The 25,446-nt window shown below is 47.2% G+C and overlaps 6 non-coding genes across 6 annotated transcripts; all 6 read left to right on the top strand.

Annotated features, from left to right (window-relative positions):
• Positions 1–4,096: 4,096 nt before the first annotated feature.
• On the top strand, positions 4,097–4,178 carry trnas-gcu (transfer RNA serine (anticodon GCU)). Its single transcript has one exon. It is a non-coding gene; the product is annotated as a tRNA-Ser (tRNA).
• A 4,086-nt stretch (positions 4,179–8,264) lies between these two features.
• Positions 8,265–8,346, top strand: trnas-gcu (transfer RNA serine (anticodon GCU)). Its single transcript has one exon. It is a non-coding gene; the product is annotated as a tRNA-Ser (tRNA).
• A 4,096-nt stretch (positions 8,347–12,442) lies between these two features.
• On the top strand, positions 12,443–12,524 carry trnas-gcu (transfer RNA serine (anticodon GCU)). The gene has a single exon. It is a non-coding gene; the product is annotated as a tRNA-Ser (tRNA).
• Positions 12,525–16,610: 4,086 nt separating this feature from the next.
• Positions 16,611–16,692, top strand: trnas-gcu (transfer RNA serine (anticodon GCU)). The gene has a single exon. It is a non-coding gene; the product is annotated as a tRNA-Ser (tRNA).
• A 4,086-nt stretch (positions 16,693–20,778) lies between these two features.
• trnas-gcu (transfer RNA serine (anticodon GCU)) lies at positions 20,779–20,860 on the top strand. The gene has a single exon. It is a non-coding gene; the product is annotated as a tRNA-Ser (tRNA).
• Positions 20,861–24,946: 4,086 nt separating this feature from the next.
• trnas-gcu (transfer RNA serine (anticodon GCU)) lies at positions 24,947–25,028 on the top strand. Its single transcript has one exon. It is a non-coding gene; the product is annotated as a tRNA-Ser (tRNA).
• Positions 25,029–25,446: the final 418 nt, after the last annotated feature.

Below are 25,446 nucleotides of genomic sequence, written 5' to 3'. Positions count from 1 at the left end.
CGCTCCATGTCTGACACGTGTGCCCGTTCGGCGTTGGCCCTCCTGTCGTTTGCTCCGGTTCTAGAGCCGTGCATTTTCTAGCGGTGGCTGAACATGGTATAGTAGGCTAACGTCGGTATCGAGCAGTAACAGTAACGGTATTTACGTGTCGCTGCTGCCAAGTGGCTCTGGGTTGAGACCGCGTTTTCACTTACTTGCAACGCAAACGGAGAAAGCGATTTTTGACAGTCTCTCGAGAGACCGCGCTAGGTGTTTAGGGATAGACTTTGTCAGTTCCCCCTGGGATGGTGGCCTCTCAAATAGTTTGTGATTCCTTATACAGTAGAAGCCTGCTTCGTGGCTTAAATCCAAGCTAAGGAAACGAGTTAGAGGTCTGATGCAGAACTGCGAATTCAATGAAGGGGAACACTACAGTACATTGCACTGTATGTGTGAGGAAAGCTGCCCCCTTCAGTCCCTTGTCGACCGAACAGAGGACTGTAAAGGATACCGCCAAGAAACTTAAGGATGCTGGTTGGAATCCAGCTCCAAAGAAGCCCCTTTGGGTGTTATGTCATCAAAAAGTAAGAACAGCGAATCTCCCTTTGATCAAAAGCGCAACAGAGCTGTTTTCCGTGGAGCAGGTTTCAGACCCGTAGACCTGTTTTATTTGTAGGGCAGGGCGCATTCCCAAACGCGAATCTCCTGTTTTAGAAATGCTTTGGGCGGCGTGAAGTGAAAATAAGAAGTGGGCTCCAGATGCACATGGAAGCAATCAAGTGTTTCATCCGAGCTGTTTCAAAGACTGCCCAAGAGCTTTCCTTTCACAGAGGCGCAACGATTAATGATGGGGGTGCACCCTTCAATGCGCCTTACGACTCTAGGGAGTGATTGAGACGATTCGTAGCGTGTGCTCATTTCTCTCTATTCCCCGTGTTGCAGTGGTAGGATGACGTCAATTACTGCTTCGACACGTAACGGCATTATAATCACGTGCAGGAGCTGAGGGCTTTAGTTTTGTTTCGTTTTCCATGGCGTTCGTAAGCGCGCAAATCAAAGGCAAGTCCTGCGTCTAAGACGAACGTAAATGCTTTTGAAAGTGCAGTGTGGTGCAGCTTGTAAAATCCTTGTCCACATTTGTGGTTTGTTGATGTTTGTTCTGTCTGCCAAAGTTGCATTTTGACATCCGGACGGGGGGACTTTATCATTTGAACGTGAAGCCAGCCTTAAACCCTCTGAGGCGTGTCTGTCTGCCGGCACGTATCTTGTGAAAGGTATTTTCTTTTTAACGGAGAGCAACTTTAAAAAGGTATCCGCAGCCACCTCGCAGTCCGTGTTTGATTATAGGAGGAATGCGGCGGCGGCGGGCTCGCTTTTGTCGTGGTCGAGTGGTTAAGGCGATGGGCTCGAAATGCGTTGGGGCTTCCCCGCGCAGGTTCGAAACCTGCCGACTCCGGCGTCTGCCGCACGTCGCCTTGTGCCTGCGCGGCAGAGGCGAAGTGCCGCTTCTCCTTTCCTGGTACTATAACAACGCTAAATCGCTTGGCCCCGCTGCCATGGACATCAATTCTTCAGATAACCACACACTTTGCCTTCGCACCTCTGGTGCTCTGCTTATGCCTTTGAAAACCTAATGAATAAAGCTGAAAGAACCGACACGATATGTAGGTGCTCCTAAAGCACGCAGTAAACAACTGTTAACAGCAAGGGTTTCAGTGGGTTAACTGAGGAGAAGGCGTGATCGCTAATTGTTGACTTTTTATTTGGTGTTAGAAACACTCTTACTGTGCATGACGTGCAACAAATGTAGCCACAGAAATTGCATCACGCTTTCATGTATGCTATTGCAGACACCAACGTTGCCTAGATAGAAAACCGAAATAGCCGTGGGTTTGCTTGCTGGTCTGAAGGATCTCTCTTCGAATCTCTGTCATTTGTCAATGGAAGTAAAAGGCGCTGCAATCTCATACGTTCAGAATCAAACCCGCAGCTGTTGTTCGACTTTATTTCTTGACTAATTACAACTGAGTGTCGCATGAGCAGTTACATAAACTTGTCTGGTATATTTGAACACAGGTGCCGTTCTTCAATTAAAACTAACAGTACATTGTCAGGGATATTCAGTTCTATACAAACAAGAGACAGACAAGAGAATATTTCTACCGTTCATGTGGACTATGTGTTGACTTACTGATCGGAATAATTGAAAAGTTCGGGCTCATAGCCGATGCAGTGCGTGCTAATTAGAACAGCAACGCTGAGCTCTCAGCACCGTACTGAGCCCAGGTGTTTTTCTAAAGCTGTCAGGTGCAGTTCATTTACATGAAGGAAATCTCTTACTGGGTACGATTGCAATGCAGTAAGTAGCACAGACTACTTAGGGAGTAGCCCGATGCGTTTAAAAACGACCCGAGCCAGGCAGGAGTCCAACCCGCAATCTCCTGATCCGTAGTCAGACGCGTTATCCATTGCGCCACTGGCCCCGGTGTGACACTGCAGGACTGTAACCCAGTGAGATCAGCACTGCAACTAGTAAAATATTACCCCCGGTCCATTCTTTACCAAAAGTGAGAAACACCTGTTTTCTACATTTTGTCTGTTTTAAAACCATATCTCTTTAAACCAAACCAAGTGTCTGTCTTTTGCACTGATATTCTGATTCATTTCGATTTCAAAGAAAAAAAAAACATTATCTTCCAAAGCATCATAAAATTGTCCCTTCTTCCAGACTCTACTTCTCTCTTGTAGTAGTACAGCAGACCTTTCCAGGTGAGCAGATCACAGAGTCCGAAATGAGCTTCCTCCATCAAGCAAAGTACCTGAACATGACTCTGTCTTCATAAAAGTGCCCCTGTAATAAAGAAATTAAATCCGAAATCAAGAGGGCAGTTGCCTACTGAAGTTCAAGAAGTCATCAATTTTAACCTAGCAACACATTAAAGGCTGCATCTATACAAGTACGATTCTAGAAATGCTCACCAGATTACGTTTTAAGAAGGTTCCGCCTCAGGTTCCGCCTCAGGTTCCGCCGAGATCTTAACTCGGATGGCAGGATTCAGAGTCCGGAGTGCGGACTGATGGCGCACGGAGGGTCCACATACTGTGGATCCCTCAGTGATCTTCCGCGTGTTCAAACAGCCAGCGTGTGACTCCCCTGTCCCCGTGACCTCATTGCTCTGCTCTCGCCTCTGTGCAGCCGAGCCCGACTCATGGTAAAGTGGAAAAAAGTATGCCCTCAACGTGAGATTGACTCTGGAGTGAGGATAGACGTTACCTTTTTATCGTTGAACAGGATGTATGTGATGTGGCGACTAGGTTCAATTTTGTATCCTCTTTAAAAGATTAAGGACTGGGGTGAGCGTGATTTACCACCCTTTCAGCTAAGAACCCGACGTGCGCACCGTTTAAGCTGCATAGACTCGGTCGTTTAACTCTTCTCCATTAGAAGGGTTAAGGTTAAAGAAAAAAACATTGCTGACTTCTTTTTTTTTTTGCCAGCCGCGAGTGCTGATTAGCAAGGTTTGTATTTCATGTTTTGCAAGTTGCATCCATTATAAGAAAAACAAGTTGTTCAAGACAGGAAATGAATGCTTGCATTTAATTAAGTCTAGCCGTAGGCGGTTGTCCATAATGACCAGTTCTGTTCGAGAAGACAGAACAAAAAAGGCACCGCTGGGATTCGGAGCCAGGGTCTCCTGTTTACTAGACAGGCACCTTAAGCAACTAAGCCACGGCGCCCCAGGAGAGCTGTCCTTTGACAGCCACTTGGACACACCACTCAGACACATCTGCATTCGGTGTGTGCTCCGCCTGCTCGCTGAGCAAGTTGCCACCTTTACATATAATAGCAACATCAACACCAAGAGAAAGGGTGACAAATGGCTTTTATCTGGAACTTTTCATGTCCAAGGAGCTCAATGTGCTTTCTGTGTACAACAGGGCCACTGAACTCCACACTGGCCACTGAACCACAGCAGTGGCTTGCTGGCTTGACATCTCCCAAGGAAAATGTTGAAATCGCATGTGGAACAGGAAAATGACCCTCGAGTACGGGGGAAAAAAAAGAAAAAGATCATCTGGAGCGCGCCAACCCATGTCCGGACAGCCCAGATCCCTCGACGAGGTGGCCGAGTGGTTAAGGCGATGGACTGCTAATCCATTGTGCTCTGCACGCATGGGTTCGAATCCCATTCTCGTCGCGCTCCATGTCTGACACGTGTGCCCGTTCGGCGTTGGCCCTCCTGTCGTTTGCTCCGGTTCTAGAGCCGTGCATTTTCTAGCAGTGGCTGAACATGGTATAGTAGGCTAACGTCGGTATCGAGCAGTAACAGTAACGGTATTTACGTGTCGCTGCTGCCAAGTGGCTCTGGGTTGAGACCGCGTTTTCACTTACTTGCAACGCAAACGGAGAAAGCGATTTTTGACAGTCTCTCGAGAGACCGCGCTAGGTGTTTAGGGATAGACTTTGTCAGTTCCCCCTGGGATGGTGGCCTCTCAAATAGTTTGTGATTCCTTATACAGTAGAAGCCTGCTTCGTGGCTTAAATCCAAGCTAAGGAAACGAGTTAGAGGTCTGATGCAGAACTGCGAATTCAATGAAGGGGAACACTACAGTACATTGCACTGTATGTGTGAGGAAAGCTGCCCCCTTCAGTCCCTTGTCGACCGAACAGAGGACTGTAAAGGATACCGCCAAGAAACTTAAGGATGCTGGTTGGAATCCAGCTCCAAAGAAGCCCCTTTGGGTGTTATGTCATCAAAAAGTAAGAACAGCGAATCTCCCTTTGATCAAAAGCGCAACAGAGCTGTTTTCCGTGGAGCAGGTTTCAGACCCGTAGACCTGTTTTATTTGTAGGGCAGGGCGCATTCCCAAACGCGAATCTCCTGTTTTAGAAATGCTTTGGGCGGCGTGAAGTGAAAATAAGAAGTGGGCTCCAGATGCACATGGAAGCAATCAAGTGTTTCATCCGAGCTGTTTCAAAGACTGCCCAAGAGCTTTCCTTTCACAGAGGCGCAACGATTAATGATGGGGGTGCACCCTTCAATGCGCCTTACGACTCTAGGGAGTGATTGAGACGATTCGTAGCGTGTGCTCATTTCTCTCTATTCCCCGTGTTGCAGTGGTAGGATGACGTCAATTACTGCTTCGACACGTAACGGCATTATAATCACGTGCAGGAGCTGAGGGCTTTAGTTTTGTTTCGTTTTCCATGGCGTTCGTAAGCGCGCAAATCAAAGGCAAGTCCTGCGTCTAAGACGAACGTAAATGCTTTTGAAAGTGCAGTGTGGTGCAGCTTGTAAAATCCTTGTCCACATTTGTGGTTTGTTGATGTTTGTTCTGTCTGCCAAAGTTGCATTTTGACATCCGGACGGGGGGACTTTATCATTTGAACGTGAAGCCAGCCTTAAACCCTCTGAGGCGTGTCTGTCTGCCGGCACGTATCTTGTGAAAGGTATTTTCTTTTTAACGGAGAGCAACTTTAAAAAGGTATCCGCAGCCACCTCGCAGTCCGTGTTTGATTATAGGAGGAATGCGGCGGCGGCGGGCTCGCTTTTGTCGTGGTCGAGTGGTTAAGGCGATGGGCTCGAAATGCGTTGGGGCTTCCCCGCGCAGGTTCGAAACCTGCCGACTCCGGCGTCTGCCGCACGTCGCCTTGTGCCTGCGCGGCAGAGGCGAAGTGCCGCTTCTCCTTTCCTGGTACTATAACAACGCTAAATCGCTTGGCCCCGCTGCCATGGACATCAATTCTTCAGATAACCACACACTTTGCCTTCGCACCTCTGGTGCTCTGCTTATGCCTTTGAAAACCTAATGAATAAAGCTGAAAGAACCGACACGATATGTAGGTGCTCCTAAAGCACGCAGTAAACAACTGTTAACAGCAAGGGTTTCAGTGGGTTAACTGAGGAGAAGGCGTGATCGCTAATTGTTGACTTTTTATTTGGTGTTAGAAACACTCTTACTGTGCATGACGTGCAACAAATGTAGCCACAGAAATTGCATCACGCTTTCATGTATGCTATTGCAGACACCAACGTTGCCTAGATAGAAAACCGAAATAGCCGTGGGTTTGCTTGCTGGTCTGAAGGATCTCTCTTCGAATCTCTGTCATTTGTCAATGGAAGTAAAAGGCGCTGCAATCTCATACGTTCAGAATCAAACCCGCAGCTGTTGTTCGACTTTATTTCTTGACTAATTACAACTGAGTGTCGCATGAGCAGTTACATAAACTTGTCTGGTATATTTGAACACAGGTGCCGTTCTTCAATTAAAACTAACAGTACATTGTCAGGGACATTCAGTTCTATACAAACAAGAGACAGACAAGAGAATATTTCTACCGTTCATGTGGACTACGTGTTGACTTACTGATCGGAATAATTGAAAAGTTCGGGCTCATAGCCGATGCAGTGCGTGCTAATTAGAACAGCAACGCTGAGCTCTCAGCACCGTACTGAGCCCAGGTGTTTTTCTAAAGCTGTCAGGTGCAGTTCATTTACATGAAGGAAATCTCTTACTGGGTACGATTGCAATGCAGTAAGTAGCACAGACTACTTAGGGAGTAGCCCGATGCGTTTAAAAACGACCCGAGCCAGGCAGGAGTCCAACCCGCAATCTCCTGATCCGTAGTCAGACGCGTTATCCATTGCGCCACTGGCCCCGGTGTGACACTGCAGGACTGTAACCCAGTGAGATCAGCACTGCAACTAGTAAAATATTACCCCCGGTCCATTCTTTACCAAAGTGAGAAACACCTGTTTTCTACATTTTGTCTGTTTTAAAACCATATCTCTTTAAACCAAACCAAGAGTCTGTCTTTTGCACTGATATTCTGATTCATTTCGATTTCAAAGAAAAAAAAAACATTATCTTCCAAAGCATCATAAAATTGTCCCTTCTTCCAGACTCTACTTCTCTCTTGTAGTAGTACAGCAGACCTTTCCAGGTGAGCAGATCACAGAGTCCGAAATGAGCTTCCTCCATCAAGCAAAGTACCTGAACATGACTCTGTCTTCATAAAAGTGCCCCTGTAATAAAGAAATTAAATCCGAAATCAAGAGGGCAGTTGCCTACTGAAGTTCAAGAAGTCATCAATTTTAACCTAGCAACACATTAAAGGCTGCATCTATACAAGTACGATTCTAGAAATGCTCACCAGATTACGTTTTAAGAAGGAACTGCGCCTCAGGTTCCGCCGAGATCTTAACTCGGATGACAGGATTCAGAGTCCGGAGTGCGGACTGATGGCGCACGGAGGGTCCACATACTGTGGATCCCTCAGTGATCTTCCGCGTGTTCAAACAGCCAGCGTGTGACTCCCCTGTCCCCGTGACCTCATTGCTCTGCTCTCGCCTCTGTGCAGCCGAGCCCGACTCATGGTAAAGTGGAAAAAAGTATGCCCTCAACATGAGATTGACTCTGGAGTGAGGATAGACGTTACCTTTTTATCGTTGAACAGGATGTATGTGATGTGGCGACTAGGTTCAATTTTGTATCCTCTTTAAAAGATTAAGGACTGGGGTGAGCGTGATTTACCACCCTTTCAGCTAAGAACCCGACGTGCGCACCGTTTAAGCTGCATAGACTCGGTCGTTTAACTCTTCTCCATTAGAAGGGTTAAGGTTAAAGAAAAAAACATTGCTGACTTCTTTTTTTTTTTTGCCAGCCGCGAGTGCTGATTAGCAAGGTTTGTATTTCATGTTTTGCAAGTTGCATCCATTATAAGAAAAACAAGTTGTTCAAGACAGGAAATGAATGCTTGCATTTAATTAAGTCTAGCCGTAGGCGGTTGTCCATAATGACCAGTTCTGTTCGAGAAGACAGAACAAAAAAGGCACCGCTGGGATTCGGAGCCAGGGTCTCCTGTTTACTAGACAGGCACCTTAAGCAACTAAGCCACGGCGCCCCGGGAGAGCTGTCCTTTGACAGCCACTTGGACACACCACTCAGACACATCTGCATTCGGTGTGTGCTCCGCCTGCTCGCTGAGCAAGTTGCCACCTTTACATATAATAGCAACATCAACACCAAGAGAAAGGGTGACAAATGGCTTTTATCTGGAACTTTTCATGTCCAAGGAGCTCAATGTGCTTTCTGTGTACAACAGGGCCACTGAACTCCACACTGGCCACTGAACCACAGCAGTGGCTTGCTGGCTTGACATCTCCCAAGGAAAATGTTGAAATCGCATGTGGAACAGGAAAATGACCCTCGAGTACGGGGGAAAAAAAAGAAAAAGATCATCTGGAGCGCGCCAACCCATGTCCGGACAGCCCAGATCCCTTGACGAGGTGGCCGAGTGGTTAAGGCGATGGACTGCTAATCCATTGTGCTCTGCACGCATGGGTTCGAATCCCATTCTCGTCGCGCTCCATGTCTGACACGTGTGCCCGTTCGGCGTTGGCCCTCCTGTCGTTTGCTCCGGTACTAGAGCCGTGCATTTTCTAGCGGTGGCTGAACATGGTATAGTAGGCTAACGTCGGTATCGAGCAGTAACAGTAACGGTATTTACGTGTCGCTGCTGCCAAGTGGCTCTGGGTTGAGACCGCGTTTTCACTTACTTGCAACGCAAACGGAGAAAGCGATTTTTGACAGTCTCTCGAGAGACCGCGCTAGGTGTTTAGGGATAGACTTTGTCAGTTCCCCCTGGGACGGTGGCCTCTCAAATAGTTTGTGATTCCTTATACAGTAGAAGCCTGCTTCGTGGCTTAAATCCAAGCTAAGGAAACGAGTTAGAGGTCTGATGCAGAACTGCGAATTCAATGAAGGGGAACACTACAGTACATTGCACTGTATGTGTGAGGAAAGCTGCCCCCTTCAGTCCCTTGTCGACCGAACAGAGGACTGTAAAGGAAACCGCCAAGAAACTTAAGGATGCTGGTTGGAATCCAGCTCCAAAGAAGCCCCTTTGGGTGTTATGTCATCAAAAAGTAAGAACAGCGAATCTCCCTTTGATCAAAAGCGCAACAGAGCTGTTTTCCGTGGAGCAGGTTTCAGACCCGTAGACCTGTTTTATTTGTAGGGCAGGGCGCATTCCCAAACGCGAATCTCCTGTTTTAGAAATGCTTTGGGCGGCGTGAAGTGAAAATAAGAAGTGGGCTCCAGATGCACATGGAAGCAATCAAGTGTTTCATCCGAGCTGTTTCAAAGACTGCCCAAGAGCTTTCCTTTCACAGAGGCGCAACGATTAATGATGGGGGTGCACCCTTCAATGCGCCTTACGACTCTAGGGAGTGATTGAGACGATTCGTAGCGTGTGCTCATTTCTCTCTATTCCCCGTGTTGCAGTGGTAGGATGACGTCAATTACTGCTTCGACACGTAACGGCATTATAATCACGTGCAGGAGCTGAGGGCTTTAGTTTTGTTTCGTTTTCCATGGCGTTCGTAAGCGCGCAAATCAAAGGCAAGTCCTGCGTCTAAGACGAACGTAAATGCTTTTGAAAGTGCAGTGTGGTGCAGCTTGTAAAATCCTTGTCCACATTTGTGGTTTGTTGATGTTTGTTCTGTCTGCCAAAGTTGCATTTTGACATCCGGACGGGGGGACTTTATCATTTGAACGTGAAGCCAGCCTTAAACCCTCTGAGGCGTGTCTGTCTGCCGGCACGTATCTTGTGAAAGGTATTTTCTTTTTAACGGAGAGCAACTTTAAAAAGGTATCCGCAGCCACCTCGCAGTCCGTGTTTGATTATAGGAGGAATGCGGCGGCGGCGGGCTCGCTTTTGTCGTGGTCGAGTGGTTAAGGCGATGGGCTCGAAATGCGTTGGGGCTTCCCCGCGCAGGTTCGAAACCTGCCGACTCCGGCGTCTGCCGCACGTCGCCTTGTGCCTGCGCGGCAGAGGCGAAGTGCCGCTTCTCCTTTCCTGGTACTATAACAACGCTAAATCGCTTGGCCCCGCTGCCATGGACATCAATTCTTCAGATAACCACACACTTTGCCTTCGCACCTCTGGTGCTCTGCTTATGCCTTTGAAAACCTAATGAATAAAGCTGAAAGAACCGACACGATATGTAGGTGCTCCTAAAGCACGCAGTAAACAACTGTTAACAGCAAGGGTTTCAGTGGGTTAACTGAGGAGAAGGCGTGATCGCTAATTGTTGACTTTTTATTTGGTGTTAGAAACACTCTTACTGTGCATGACGTGCAACAAATGTAGCCACAGAAATTGCATCACGCTTTCATGTATGCTATTGCAGACACCAACGTTGCCTAGATAGAAAACCGAAATAGCCGTGGGTTTGCTTGCTGGTCTGAAGGATCTCTCTTCGAATCTCTGTCATTTGTCAATGGAAGTAAAAGGCGCTGCAATCTCATACGTTCAGAATCAAACCCGCAGCTGTTGTTCGACTTTATTTCTTGACTAATTACAACTGAGTGTCGCATGAGCAGTTACATAAACTTGTCTGGTATATTTGAACACAGGTGCCGTTCTTCAATTAAAACTAACAGTACATTGTCAGGGATATTCAGTTCTATACAAACAAGAGACAGACAAGAGAATATTTCTACCGTTCATGTGGACTACGTGTTGACTTACTGATCGGAATAATTGAAAAGTTCGGGCTCATAGCCGATGCAGTGCGTGCTAATTAGAACAGCAACGCTGAGCTCTCAGCACCGTACTGAGCCCAGGTGTTTTTCTAAAGCTGTCAGGTGCAGTTCATTTACATGAAGGAAATCTCTTACTGGGTACGATTGCAATGCAGTAAGTAGCACAGACTACTTAGGGAGTAGCCCGATGCGTTTAAAAACGACCCGAGCCAGGCAGGAGTCCAACCCGCAATCTCCTGATCCGTAGTCAGACGCGTTATCCATTGCGCCACTGGCCCCGGTGTGACACTGCAGGACTGTAACCCAGTGAGATCAGCACTGCAACTAGTAAAATATTACCCCCGGTCCATTCTTTACCAAAGTGAGAAACACCTGTTTTCTACATTTTGTCTGTTTTAAAACCATATCTCTTTAAACCAAACCAAGAGTCTGTCTTTTGCACTGATATTCTGATTCATTTCGATTTCAAAGAAAAAAAAAACATTATCTTCCAAAGCATCATAAAATTGTCCCTTCTTCCAGACTCTACTTCTCTCTTGTAGTAGTACAGCAGACCTTTCCAGGTGAGCAGATCACAGAGTCCGAAATGAGCTTCCTCCATCAAGCAAAGTACCTGAACATGACTCTGTCTTCATAAAAGTGCCCCTGTAATAAAGAAATTAAATCCGAAATCAAGAGGGCAGTTGCCTACTGAAGTTCAAGAAGTCATCAATTTTAACCTAGCAACACATTAAAGGCTGCATCTATACAAGTACGATTCTAGAAATGCTCACCAGATTACGTTTTAAGAAGGTTCCGCCTCAGGTTCCGCCTCAGGTTCCGCCGAGATCTTAACTCGGATGGCAGGATTCAGAGTCCGGAGTGCGGACTGATGGCGCACGGAGGGTCCACATACTGTGGATCCCTCAGTGATCTTCCGCGTGTTCAAACAGCCAGCGTGTGACTCCCCTGTCCCCGTGACCTCATTGCTCTGCTCTCGCCTCTGTGCAGCCGAGCCCGACTCATGGTAAAGTGGAAAAAAGTATGCCCTCAACGTGAGATTGACTCTGGAGTGAGAATAGACGTTACCTTTTTATCGTTGAACAGGATGTATGTGATGTGGCGACTAGGTTCAATTTTGTATCCTCTTTAAAAGATTAAGGACTGGGGTGAGCGTGATTTACCACCCTTTCAGCTAAGAACCCGACGTGCGCACCGTTTAAGCTGCATAGACTCGGTCGTTTAACTCTTCTCCATTAGAAGGGTTAAGGTTAAAGAAAAAAACATTGCTGACTTCTTTTTTTTTTTTGCCAGCCGCGAGTGCTGATTAGCAAGGTTTGTATTTCATGTTTTGCAAGTTGCATCCATTATAAGAAAAACAAGTTGTTCAAGACAGGAAATGAATGCTTGCATTTAATTAAGTCTAGCCGTAGGCGGTTGTCCATAATGACCAGTTCTGTTCGAGAAGACAGAACAAAAAAGGCACCGCTGGGATTCGGAGCCAGGGTCTCCTGTTTACTAGACAGGCACCTTAAGCAACTAAGCCACGGCGCCCCAGGAGAGCTGTCCTTTGACAGCCACTTGGACACACCACTCAGACACATCTGCATTCGGTGTGTGCTCCGCCTGCTCGCTGAGCAAGTTGCCACCTTTACATATAATAGCAACATCAACACCAAGAGAAAGGGTGACAAATGGCTTTTATCTGGAACTTTTCATGTCCAAGGAGCTCAATGTGCTTTCTGTGTACAACAGGGCCACTGAACTCCACACTGGCCACTGAACCACAGCAGTGGCTTGCTGGCTTGACATCTCCCAAGGAAAATGTTGAAATCGCATGTGGAACAGGAAAATGACCCTCGAGTACGGGGGAAAAAAAAGAAAAAGATCATCTGGAGCGCGCCAACCCATGTCCGGACAGCCCAGATCCCTCGACGAGGTGGCCGAGTGGTTAAGGCGATGGACTGCTAATCCATTGTGCTCTGCACGCATGGGTTCGAATCCCATTCTCGTCGCGCTCCATGTCTGACACGTGTGCCCGTTCGGCGTTGGCCCTCCTGTCGTTTGCTCCGGTTCTAGAGCCGTGCATTTTCTAGCGGTGGCTGAACATGGTATAGTAGGCTAACGTCGGTATCGAGCAGTAACAGTAACGGTATTTACGTGTCGCTGCTGCCAAGTGGCTCTGGGTTGAGACCGCGTTTTCACTTACTTGCAACGCAAACGGAGAAAGCGATTTTTGACAGTCTCTCGAGAGACCGCGCTAGGTGTTTAGGGATAGACTTTGTCAGTTCCCCCTGGGATGGTGGCCTCTCAAATAGTTTGTGATTCCTTATACAGTAGAAGCCTGCTTCGTGGTTTAAATCCAAGCTAAGGAAACGAGTTAGAGGTCTGATGCAGAACTGCGAATTCAATGAAGGGGAACACTACAGTACATTGCACTGTATGTGTGAGGAAAGCTGCCCCCTTCAGTCCCTTGTCGACCGAACAGAGGACTGTAAAGGAAACCGCCAAGAAACTTAAGGATGCTGGTTGGAATCCAGCTCCAAAGAAGCCCCTTTGGGTGTTATGTCATCAAAAAGTAAGAACAGCGAATCTCCCTTTGATCAAAAGCGCAACAGAGCTGTTTTCCGTGGAGCAGGTTTCAGACCCGTAGACCTGTTTTATTTGTAGGGCAGGGCGCATTCCCAAACGCGAATCTCCTGTTTTAGAAATGCTTTGGGCGGCGTGAAGTGAAAATAAGAAGTGGGCTCCAGATGCACATGGAAGCAATCAAGTGTTTCATCCGAGCTGTTTCAAAGACTGCCCAAGAGCTTTCCTTTCACAGAGGCGCAACGATTAATGATGGGGGTGCACCCTTCAATGCGCCTTACGACTCTAGGGAGTGATTGAGACGATTCGTAGCGTGTGCTCATTTCTCTCTATTCCCCGTGTTGCAGTGGTAGGATGACGTCAATTACTGCTTCGACACGTAACGGCATTATAATCACGTGCAGGAGCTGAGGGCTTTAGTTTTGTTTCGTTTTCCATGGCGTTCGTAAGCGCGCAAATCAAAGGCAAGTCCTGCGTCTAAGACGAACGTAAATGCTTTTGAAAGTGCAGTGTGGTGCAGCTTGTAAAATCCTTGTCCACATTTGTGGTTTGTTGATGTTTGTTCTGTCTGCCAAAGTTGCATTTTGACATCCGGACGGGGGGACTTTATCATTTGAACGTGAAGCCAGCCTTAAACCCTCTGAGGCGTGTCTGTCTGCCGGCACGTATCTTGTGAAAGGTATTTTCTTTTTAACGGAGAGCAACTTTAAAAAGGTATCCGCAGCCACCTCGCAGTCCGTGTTTGATTATAGGAGGAATGCGGCGGCGGCGGACTCGCTTTTGTCGTGGTCGAGTGGTTAAGGCGATGGGCTCGAAATGCGTTGGGGCTTCCCCGCGCAGGTTCGAAACCTGCCGACTCCGGCGTCTGCCGCACGTCGCCTTGTGCCTGCGCGGCAGAGGCGAAGTGCCGCTTCTCCTTTCCTGGTACTATAACAACGCTAAATCGCTTGGCCCCGCTGCCATGGACATCAATTCTTCAGATAACCACACACTTTGCCTTCGCACCTCTGGTGCTCTGCTTATGCCTTTGAAAACCTAATGAATAAAGCTGAAAGAACCGACACGATATGTAGGTGCTCCTAAAGCACGCAGTAAACAACTGTTAACAGCAAGGGTTTCAGTGGGTTAACTGAGGAGAAGGCGTGATCGCTAATTGTTGACTTTTTATTTGGTGTTAGAAACACTCTTACTGTGCATGACGTGCAACAAATGTAGCCACAGAAATTGCATCACGCTTTCATGTATGCTATTGCAGACACCAACGTTGCCTAGATAGAAAACCGAAATAGCCGTGGGTTTGCTTGCTGGTCTGAAGGATCTCTCTTCGAATCTCTGTCATTTGTCAATGGAAGTAAAAGGCGCTGCAATCTCATACGTTCAGAATCAAACCCGCAGCTGTTGTTCGACTTTATTTCTTGACTAATTACAACTGAGTGTCGCATGAGCAGTTACATAAACTTGTCTGGTATATTTGAACACAGGTGCCGTTCTTCAATTAAAACTAACAGTACATTGTCAGGGACATTCAGTTCTATACAAACAAGAGACAGACAAGAGAATATTTCTACCGTTCATGTGGACTACGGTTTGACTTACTGATCGGAATAATTGAAAAGTTCGGGCTCATAGCCGATGCAGTGCGTGCTAATTAGAACAGCAACGCTGAGCTCTCAGCACCGTACTGAGCCCAGGTGTTTTTCTAAAGCTGTCAGGTGCAGTTCATTTACATGAAGGAAATCTCTTACTGGGTACGATTGCAATGCAGTAAGTAGCACAGACTACTTAGGGAGTAGCCCGATGCGTTTAAAAACGACCCGAGCCAGGCAGGAGTCCAACCCGCAATCTCCTGATCCGTAGTCAGACGCGTTATCCATTGCGCCACTGGCCCCGGTGTGACACTGCAGGACTGTAACCCAGTGAGATCAGCACTGCAACTAGTAAAATATTACCCCCGGTCCATTCTTTACCAAAGTGAGAAACACCTGTTTTCTACATTTTGTCTGTTTTAAAACCATATCTCTTTAAACCAAACCAAGAGTCTGTCTTTTGCACTGATATTCTGATTCATTTCGATTTCAAAGAAAAAAAAAACATTATCTTCCAAAGCATCATAAAATTGTCCCTTCTTCCAGACTCTACTTCTCTCTTGTAGTAGTACAGCAGACCTTTCCAGGTGAGCAGATCACAGAGTCCGAAATGAGCTTCCTCCATCAAGCAAAGTACCTGAACATGACTCTGTCTTCATAAAAGTGCCCCTGTAATAAAGAAATTAAATCCGAAATCAAGAGGGCAGTTGCCTACTGAAGTTCAAGAAGTCATCAATTTTAACCTAGCAACACATTAAAGGCTGCATCTATACAAGTACGATTCTAGAAATGCTCACCAGATTACGTTTTAAGAAGGAACTGCGCCTCAGGTTCCGCCGAGATCTTAACTCGGATGGCAGGATTCAGAGTCCGGAGTGCGGACTGATGGCGCACGGAGGGTCCACATACTGTGGATCCCTCAGTGATCTTCCGCGTGTTCAAACAGCCAGCGTGTGACTCCCCTGTCCCCGTGACCTCATTGCTCTGCTCTCGCCTCTGTGCAGCCGAGCCCGACTCATGGTAAAGTGGAAAAAAGTATGCCCTCAACATGAGATTGACTCTGGAGTGAGGATAGACGTTACCTTTTTATCGTTGAACAGGATGTATGTGATGTGGCGACTAGGTTCAATTTTGTATCCTCTTTAAAAGATTAAGGACTGGGGTGAGCGTGATTTACCACCCTTTCAGCTAAGAACCCGACGTGCGCACCGTTTAAGCTGCATAGACTCGGTCGTTTAACTCTTCTCCATTAGAAGGGTTAAGGTTAAAGAAAAAAACATTGCTGACTTCTTTTTTTTTTTTGCCAGCCGCGAGTGCTGATTAGCAAGGTTTGTATTTCATGTTTTGCAAGTTGCATCCATTATAAGAAAAACAAGTTGTTCAAGACAGGAAATGAATGCTTGCATTTAATTAAGTCTAGCCGTAGGCGGTTGTCCATAATGACCAGTTCTGTTCGAGAAGACAGAACAAAAAAGGCACCGCTGGGATTCGGAGCCAGGGTCTCCTGTTTACTAGACAGGCACCTTAAGCAACTAAGCCACGGCGCCCCAGGAGAGCTGTCCTTTGACAGCCACTTGGACACACCACTCAGACACATCTGCATTCGGTGTGTGCTCCGCCTGCTCGCTGAGCAAGTTGCCACCTTTACATATAATAGCAACATCAACACCAAGAGAAAGGGTGACAAATGGCTTTTATCTGGAACTTTTCATGTCCAAGGAGCTCAATGTGCTTTCTGTGTACAACAGGGCCACTGAACTCCACACTGGCCACTGAACCACAGCAGTGGCTTGCTGGCTTGACATCTCCCAAGGAAAATGTTGAAATCGCATGTGGAACAGGAAAATGACCCTCGAGTACGGGGGAAAAAAAAGAAAAAGATCATCTGGAGCGCGCCAACCCATGTCCGGACAGCCCAGATCCCTCGACGAGGTGGCCGAGTGGTTAAGGCGATGGACTGCTAATCCATTGTGCTCTGCACGCATGGGTTCGAATCCCATTCTCGTCGCGCTCCATGTCTGACACGTGTGCCCGTTCGGCGTTGGCCCTCCTGTCGTTTGCTCCGGTTCTAGAGCCGTGCATTTTCTAGCGGTGGCTGAACATGGTATAGTAGGCTAACGTCGGTATCGAGCAGTAACAGTAACGGTATTTACGTGTCGCTGCTGCCAAGTGGCTCTGGGTTGAGACCGCGTTTTCACTTACTTGCAACGCAAACGGAGAAAGCGATTTTTGACAGTCTCTCGAGAGACCGCGCTAGGTGTTTAGGGATAGACTTTGTCAGTTCCCCCTGGGATGGTGGCCTCTCAAATAGTTTGTGATTCCTTATACAGTAGAAGCCTGCTTCGTGGTTTAAATCCAAGCTAAGGAAACGAGTTAGAGGTCTGATGCAGAACTGCGAATTCAATGAAGGGGAACACTACAGTACATTGCACTGTATGTGTGAGGAAAGCTGCCCCCTTCAGTCCCTTGTCGACCGAACAGAGGACTGTAAAGGAAACCGCCAAGAAACTTAAGGATGCTGGTTGGAATCCAGCTCCAAAGAAGCCCCTTTGGGTGTTATGTCATCAAAAAGTAAGAACAGCGAATCTCCCTTTGATCAAAAGCGCAACAGAGCTGTTTTCCGTGGAGCAGGTTTCAGACCCGTAGACCTGTTTTATTTGTAGGGCAGGGCGCATTCCCAAACGCGAATCTCCTGTTTTAGAAATGCTTTGGGCGGCGTGAAGTGAAAATAAGAAGTGGGCTCCAGATGCACATGGAAGCAATCAAGTGTTTCATCCGAGCTGTTTCAAAGACTGCCCAAGAGCTTTCCTTTCACAGAGGCGCAACGATTAATGATGGGGGTGCACCCTTCAATGCGCCTTACGACTCTAGGGAGTGATTGAGACGATTCGTAGCGTGTGCTCATTTCTCTCTATTCCCCGTGTTGCAGTGGTAGGATGACGTCAATTACTGCTTCGACACGTAACGGCATTATAATCACGTGCAGGAGCTGAGGGCTTTAGTTTTGTTTCGTTTTCCATGGCGTTCGTAAGCGCGCAAATCAAAGGCAAGTCCTGCGTCTAAGACGAACGTAAATGCTTTTGAAAGTGCAGTGTGGTGCAGCTTGTAAAATCCTTGTCCACATTTGTGGTTTGTTGATGTTTGTTCTGTCTGCCAAAGTTGCATTTTGACATCCGGACGGGGGGACTTTATCATTTGAACGTGAAGCCAGCCTTAAACCCTCTGAGGCGTGTCTGTCTGCCGGCACGTATCTTGTGAAAGGTAGTTTCTTTTTAACGGAGAGCAACTTTAAAAAGGTATCCGCAGCCACCTCGCAGTCCGTGTTTGATTATAGGAGGAATGCGGCGGCGGCGGACTCGCTTTTGTCGTGGTCGAGTGGTTAAGGCGATGGGCTCGAAATGCGTTGGGGCTTCCCCGCGCAGGTTCGAAACCTGCCGACTCCGGCGTCTGCCGCACGTCGCCTTGTGCCTGCGCGGCAGAGGCGAAGTGCCGCTTCTCCTTTCCTGGTACTATAACAACGCTAAATCGCTTGGCCCCGCTGCCATGGACATCAATTCTTCAGATAACCACACACTTTGCCTTCGCACCTCTGGTGCTCTGCTTATGCCTTTGAAAACCTAATGAATAAAGCTGAAAGAACCGACACGATATGTAGGTGCTCCTAAAGCACGCAGTAAACAACTGTTAACAGCAAGGGTTTCAGTGGGTTAACTGAGGAGAAGGCGTGATCGCTAATTGTTGACTTTTTATTTGGTGTTAGAAACACTCTTACTGTGCATGACGTGCAACAAATGTAGCCACAGAAATTGCATCACGCTTTCATGTATGCTATTGCAGACACCAACGTTGCCTAGATAGAAAACCGAAATAGCCGTGGGTTTGCTTGCTGGTCTGAAGGATCTCTCTTCGAATCTCTGTCATTTGTCAATGGAAGTAAAAGGCGCTGCAATCTCATACGTTCAGAATCAAACCCACAGCTGTTGTTCGACTTTATTTCTTGACTAATTACAACTGAGTGTCGCATGAGCAGTTACATAAACTTGTCTGGTATATTTGAACACAGGTGCCGTTCTTCAATTAAAACTAACAGTACATTGTCAGGGACATTCAGTTCTATACAAACAAGAGACAGACAAGAGAATATTTCTACCGTTCATGTGGACTACGTGTTGACTTACTGATCGGAATAATTGAAAAGTTCGGGCTCATAGCCGATGCAGTGCGTGCTAATTAGAACAGCAACGCTGAGCTCTCAGCACCGTACTGAGCCCAGGTGTTTTTCTAAAGCTGTCAGGTGCAGTTCATTTACATGAAGGAAATCTCTTACTGGGTACGATTGCAATGCAGTAAGTAGCACAGACTACTTAGGGAGTAGCCCGATGCGTTTAAAAACGACCCGAGCCAGGCAGGAGTCCAACCCGCAATCTCCTGATCCGTAGTCAGACGCGTTATCCATTGCGCCACTGGCCCCGGTGTGACACTGCAGGACTGTAACCCAGTGAGATCAGCACTGCAACTAGTAAAATATTACCCCCGGTCCATTCTTTACCAAAGTGAGAAACACCTGTTTTCTACATTTTGTCTGTTTTAAAACCATATCTCTTTAAACCAAACCAAGAGTCTGTCTTTTGCACTGATATTCTGATTCATTTCGATTTCAAAGAAAAAAAAAACATTATCTTCCAAAGCATCATAAAATTGTCCCTTCTTCCAGACTCTACTTCTCTCTTGTAGTAGTACAGCAGACCTTTCCAGGTGAGCAGATCACAGAGTCCGAAATGAGCTTCCTCCATCAAGCAAAGTACCTGAACATGACTCTGTCTTCATAAAAGTGCCCCTGTAATAAAGAAATTAAATCCGAAATCAAGAGGGCAGTTGCCTACTGAAGTTCAAGAAGTCATCAATTTTAACCTAGCAACACATTAAAGGCTGCATCTATACAAGTACGATTCTAGAAATGCTCACCAGATTACGTTTTAAGAAGGAACTGCGCCTCAGGTTCCGCCGAGATCTTAACTCGGATGGCAGGATTCAGAGTCCGGAGTGCGGACTGATGGCGCACGGAGGGTCCACATACTGTGGATCCCTCAGTGATCTTCCGCGTGTTCAAACAGCCAGCGTGTGACTCCCCTGTCCCCGTGACCTCATTGCTCTGCTCTCGCCTCTGTGCAGCCGAGCCCGACTCATGGTAAAGTGGAAAAAAGTATGCCCTCAACATGAGATTGACTCTGGAGTGAGGATAGACGTTACCTTTTTATCGTTGAACAGGATGTATGTGATGTGGCGACTAGGTTCAATTTTGTATCCTCTTTAAAAGATTAAGGACTGGGGTGAGCGTGATTTACCACCCTTTCAGCTAAGAACCCGACGTGCGCACCGTTTAAGCTGCATAGACTCGGTCGTTTAACTCTTCTCCATTAGAAGGGTTAAGGTTAAAGAAAAAAACATTGCTGACTTCTTTTTTTTTTTTGCCAGCCGCGAGTGCTGATTAGCAAGGTTTGTATTTCATGTTTTGCAAGTTGCATCCATTATAAGAAAAACAAGTTGTTCAAGACAGGAAATGAATGCTTGCATTTAATTAAGTCTAGCCGTAGGCGGTTGTCCATAATGACCAGTTCTGTTCGAGAAGACAGAACAAAAAAGGCACCGCTGGGATTCGGAGCCAGGGTCTCCTGTTTACTAGACAGGCACCTTAAGCAACTAAGCCACGGCGCCCCAGGAGAGCTGTCCTTTGACAGCCACTTGGACACACCACTCAGACACATCTGCATTCGGTGTGTGCTCCGCCTGCTCGCTGAGCAAGTTGCCACCTTTACATATAATAGCAACATCAACACCAAGAGAAAGGGTGACAAATGGCTTTTATCTGGAACTTTTCATGTCCAAGGAGCTCAATGTGCTTTCTGTGTACAACAGGGCCACTGAACTCCACACTGGCCACTGAACCACAGCAGTGGCTTGCTGGCTTGACATCTCCCAAGGAAAATGTTGAAATCGCATGTGGAACAGGAAAATGACCCTCGAGTACGGGGGAAAAAAAAGAAAAAGATCATCTGGAGCGCGCCAACCCATGTCCGGACAGCCCAGATCCCTCGACGAGGTGGCCGAGTGGTTAAGGCGATGGACTGCTAATCCATTGTGCTCTGCACGCATGGGTTCGAATCCCATTCTCGTCGCGCTCCATGTCTGACACGTGTGCCCGTTCGGCGTTGGCCCTCCTGTCGTTTGCTCCGGTTCTAGAGCCGTGCATTTTCTAGCGGTGGCTGAACATGGTATAGTAGGCTAACGTCGGTATCGAGCAGTAACAGTAACGGTATTTACGTGTCGCTGCTGCCAAGTGGCTCTGGGTTGAGACCGCGTTTTCACTTACTTGCAACGCAAACGGAGAAAGCGATTTTTGACAGTCTCTCGAGAGACCGCGCTAGGTGTTTAGGGATAGACTTTGTCAGTTCCCCCTGGGATGGTGGCCTCTCAAATAGTTTGTGATTCCTTATACAGTAGAAGCCTGCTTCGTGGTTTAAATCCAAGCTAAGGAAACGAGTTAGAGGTCTGATGCAGAACTGCGAATTCAATGAAGGGGAACACTACAGTACATTGCACTGTATGTGTGAGGAAAGCTGCCCCCTTCAGTCCCTTGTCGACCGAACAGAGGACTGTAAAGGAAACCGCCAAGAAACTTAAGGATGCTGGTTGGAATCCAGCTCCAAAGAAGCCCCTTTGGGTGTTATGTCATCAAAAAGTAAGAACAGCGAATCTCCCTTTGATCAAAAGCGCAACAGAGCTGTTTTCCGTGGAGCAGGTTTCAGACCCGTAGACCTGTTTTATTTGTAGGGCAGGGCGCATTCCCAAACGCGAATCTCCTGTTTTAGAAATGCTTTGGGCGGCGTGAAGTGAAAATAAGAAGTGGGCTCCAGATGCACATGGAAGCAATCAAGTGTTTCATCCGAGCTGTTTCAAAGACTGCCCAAGAGCTTTCCTTTCACAGAGGCGCAACGATTAATGATGGGGGTGCACCCTTCAATGCGCCTTACGACTCTAGGGAGTGATTGAGACGATTCGTAGCGTGTGCTCATTTCTCTCTATTCCCCGTGTTGCAGTGGTAGGATGACGTCAATTACTGCTTCGACACGTAACGGCATTATAATCACGTGCAGGAGCTGAGGGCTTTAGTTTTGTTTCGTTTTCCATGGCGTTCGTAAGCGCGCAAATCAAAGGCAAGTCCTGCGTCTAAGACGAACGTAAATGCTTTTGAAAGTGCAGTGTGGTGCAGCTTGTAAAATCCTTGTCCACATTTGTGGTTTGTTGATGTTTGTTCTGTCTGCCAAAGTTGCATTTTGACATCCGGACGGGGGGACTTTATCATTTGAACGTGAAGCCAGCCTTAAACCCTCTGAGGCGTGTCTGTCTGCCGGCACGTATCTTGTGAAAGGTATTTTGTTTTTAACGGAGAGCAACTTTAAAAAGGTATCCGCAGCCACCTCGCAGTCCGTGTTTGATTATAGGAGGAATGCGGCGGCGGCGGGCTCGCTTTTGTCGTGGTCGAGTGGTTAAGGCGATGGGCTCGAAATGCGTTGGGGCTTCCCCGCGCAGGTTCGAAACCTGCCGACTCCGGCGTCTGCCGCACGTCGCCTTGTGCCTGCGCGGCAGAGGCGAAGTGCCGCTTCTCCTTTCCTGGTACTATAACAACGCTAAATCGCTTGGCCCCGCTGCCATGGACATCAATTCTTCAGATAACCACACACTTTGCCTTCGCACCTCTGGTGCTCTGCTTATGCCTTTGAAAACCTAATGAATAAAGCTGAAAGAACCGACACGATATGTAGGTGCTCCTAAAGCACGCAGTAAACAACTGTTAACAGCAAGGGTTTCAGTGGGTTAACTGAGGAGAAGGCGTGATCGCTAATTGTTGACTTTTTATTTGGTGTTAGAAACACTCTTACTGTGCATGACGTGCAACAAATGTAGCCACAGAAATTGCATCACGCTTTCATGTATGCTATTGCAGACACCAACGTTGCCTAGATAGAAAACCGAAATAGCCGTGGGTTTGCTTGCTGGTCTGAAGGATCTCTCTTCGAATCTCTGTCATTTGTCAATGGAAGTAAAAGGCGCTGCAATCTCATACGTTCAGAATCAAACCCGCAGCTGTTGTTCGACTTTATTTCTTGACTAATTACAACTGAGTGTCGCATGAGCAGTTACATAAACTTGTCTGGTATATTTGAACACAGGTGCCGTTCTTCAATTAAAACTAACAGTACATTGTCAGGGACATTCAGTTCTATACAAACAAGAGACAGACAAGAGAATATTTCTACCGTTCATGTGGACTACGTGTTGACTTACTGATCGGAATAATTGAAAAGTTCGGGCTCATAGCCGATGCAGTGCGTGCTAATTAGAACAGCAACGCTGAGCTCTCAGCACCGTACTGAGCCCAGGTGTTTTTCTAAAGCTGTCAGGTGCAGTTCATTTACATGAAGGAAATCTCTTACTGGGTACGATTGCAATGCAGTAAGTAGCACAGACTACTTAGGGAGTAGCCCGATGCGTTTAAAAACGACCCGAGCCAGGCAGGAGTCCAACCCGCAATCTCCTGATCCGTAGTCAGACGCGTTATCCATTGCGCCACTGGCCCCGGTGTGACACTGCAGGACTGTAACCCAGTGAGATCAGCACTGCAACTAGTAAAATATTACCCCCGGTCCATTCTTTACCAAAGTGAGAAACACCTGTTTTCTACATTTTGTCTGTTTTAAAACCATATCTCTTTAAACCAAACCAAGAGTCTGTCTTTTGCACTGATATTCTGATTCATTTCGATTTCAAAGAAAAAAAAAACATTATCTTCCAAAGCATCATAAAATTGTCCCTTCTTCCAGACTCTACTTCTCTCTTGTAGTAGTACAGCAGACCTTTCCAGGTGAGCAGATCACAGAGTCCGAAATGAGCTTCCTCCATCAAGCAAAGTACCTGAACATGACTCTGTCTTCATAAAAGTGCCCCTGTAATAAAGAAATTAAATCCGAAATCAAGAGGGCAGTTGCCTACTGAAGTTCAAGAAGTCATCAATTTTAACCTAGCAACACATTAAAGGCTGCATCTATACAAGTACGATTCTAGAAATGCTCACCAGATTACGTTTTAAGAAGGAACTGCGCCTCAGGTTCCGCCGAGATCTTAACTCGGATGGCAGGATTCAGAGTCCGGAGTGCGGACTGATGGCGCACGGAGGGTCCACATACTGTGGATCCCTCAGTGATCTTCCGCGTGTTCAAACAGCCAGCGTGTGACTCCCCTGTCCCCGTGACCTCATTGCTCTGCTCTCGCCTCTGTGCAGCCGAGCCCGACTCATGGTAAAGTGGAAAAAAGTATGCCCTCAACATGAGATTGACTCTGGAGTGAGGATAGACGTTACCTTTTTATCGTTGAACAGGATGTATGTGATGTGGCGACTAGGTTCAATTTTGTATCCTCTTTAAAAGATTAAGGACTGGGGTGAGCGTGATTTACCACCCTTTCAGCTAAGAACCCGACGTGCGCACCGTTTAAGCTGCATAGACTCGGTCGTTTAACTCTTCTCCATTAGAAGGGTTAAGGTTAAAGAAAAAAACATTGCTGACTTCTTTTTTTTTTTTGCCAGCCGCGAGTGCTGATTAGCAAGGTTTGTATTTCATGTTTTGCAAGTTGCATCCATTATAAGAAAAACAAGTTGTTCAAGACAGGAAATGAATGCTTGCATTTAATTAAGTCTAGCCGTAGGCGGTTGTCCATAATGACCAGTTCTGTTCGAGAAGACAGAACAAAAAAGGCACCGCTGGGATTCGGAGCCAGGGTCTCCTGTTTACTAGACAGGCACCTTAAGCAACTAAGCCACGGCGCCCCAGGAGAGCTGTCCTTTGACAGCCACTTGGACACACCACTCAGACACATCTGCATTCGGTGTGTGCTCCGCCTGCTCGCTGAGCAAGTTGCCACCTTTACATATAATAGCAACATCAACACCAAGAGAAAGGGTGACAAATGGCTTTTATCTGGAACTTTTCATGTCCAAGGAGCTCAATGTGCTTTCTGTGTACAACAGGGCCACTGAACTCCACACTGGCCACTGAACCACAGCAGTGGCTTGCTGGCTTGACATCTCCCAAGGAAAATGTTGAAATCGCATGTAGAACAGGAAAATGACCCTCGAGTACGGGGGAAAAAAAAGAAAAAGATCATCTGGAGCGCGCCAACCCATGTCCGGACAGCCCAGATCCCTCGACGAGGTGGCCGAGTGGTTAAGGCGATGGACTGCTAATCCATTGTGCTCTGCACGCATGGGTTCGAATCCCATTCTCGTCGCGCTCCATGTCTGACACGTGTGCCCGTTCGGCGTTGGCCCTCCTGTCGTTTGCTCCGGTTCTAGAGCCGTGCATTTTCTAGCGGTGGCTGAACATGGTATAGTAGGCTAACGTCGGTATCGAGCAGTAACAGTAACGGTATTTACGTGTCGCTGCTGCCAAGTGGCTCTGGGTTGAGACCGCGTTTTCACTTACTTGCAACGCAAACGGAGAAAGCGATTTTTGACAGTCTCTCGAGAGACCGCGCTAGGTGTTTAGGGATAGACTTTGTCAGTTCCCCCTGGGATGGTGGCCTCTCAAATAGTTTGTGATTCCTTATACAGTAGAAGCCTGCTTCGTGGTTTAAATCCAAGCTAAGGAAACGAGTTAGAGGTCTGATGCAGAACTGCGAATTCAATGAAGGGGAACACTACAGTACA

This window comes from Lepisosteus platostomus, unplaced genomic scaffold (assembly GCF_059453375.1).
Source record: "Lepisosteus platostomus isolate fLepPlt1 unplaced genomic scaffold, fLepPlt1.hap1 Scaffold_70_H1, whole genome shotgun sequence".
Classification (NCBI taxonomy): domain Eukaryota; kingdom Metazoa; phylum Chordata; class Actinopteri; order Semionotiformes; family Lepisosteidae; genus Lepisosteus; species Lepisosteus platostomus.
This window is presented reverse-complemented; position numbering and strand designations above follow the sequence as displayed.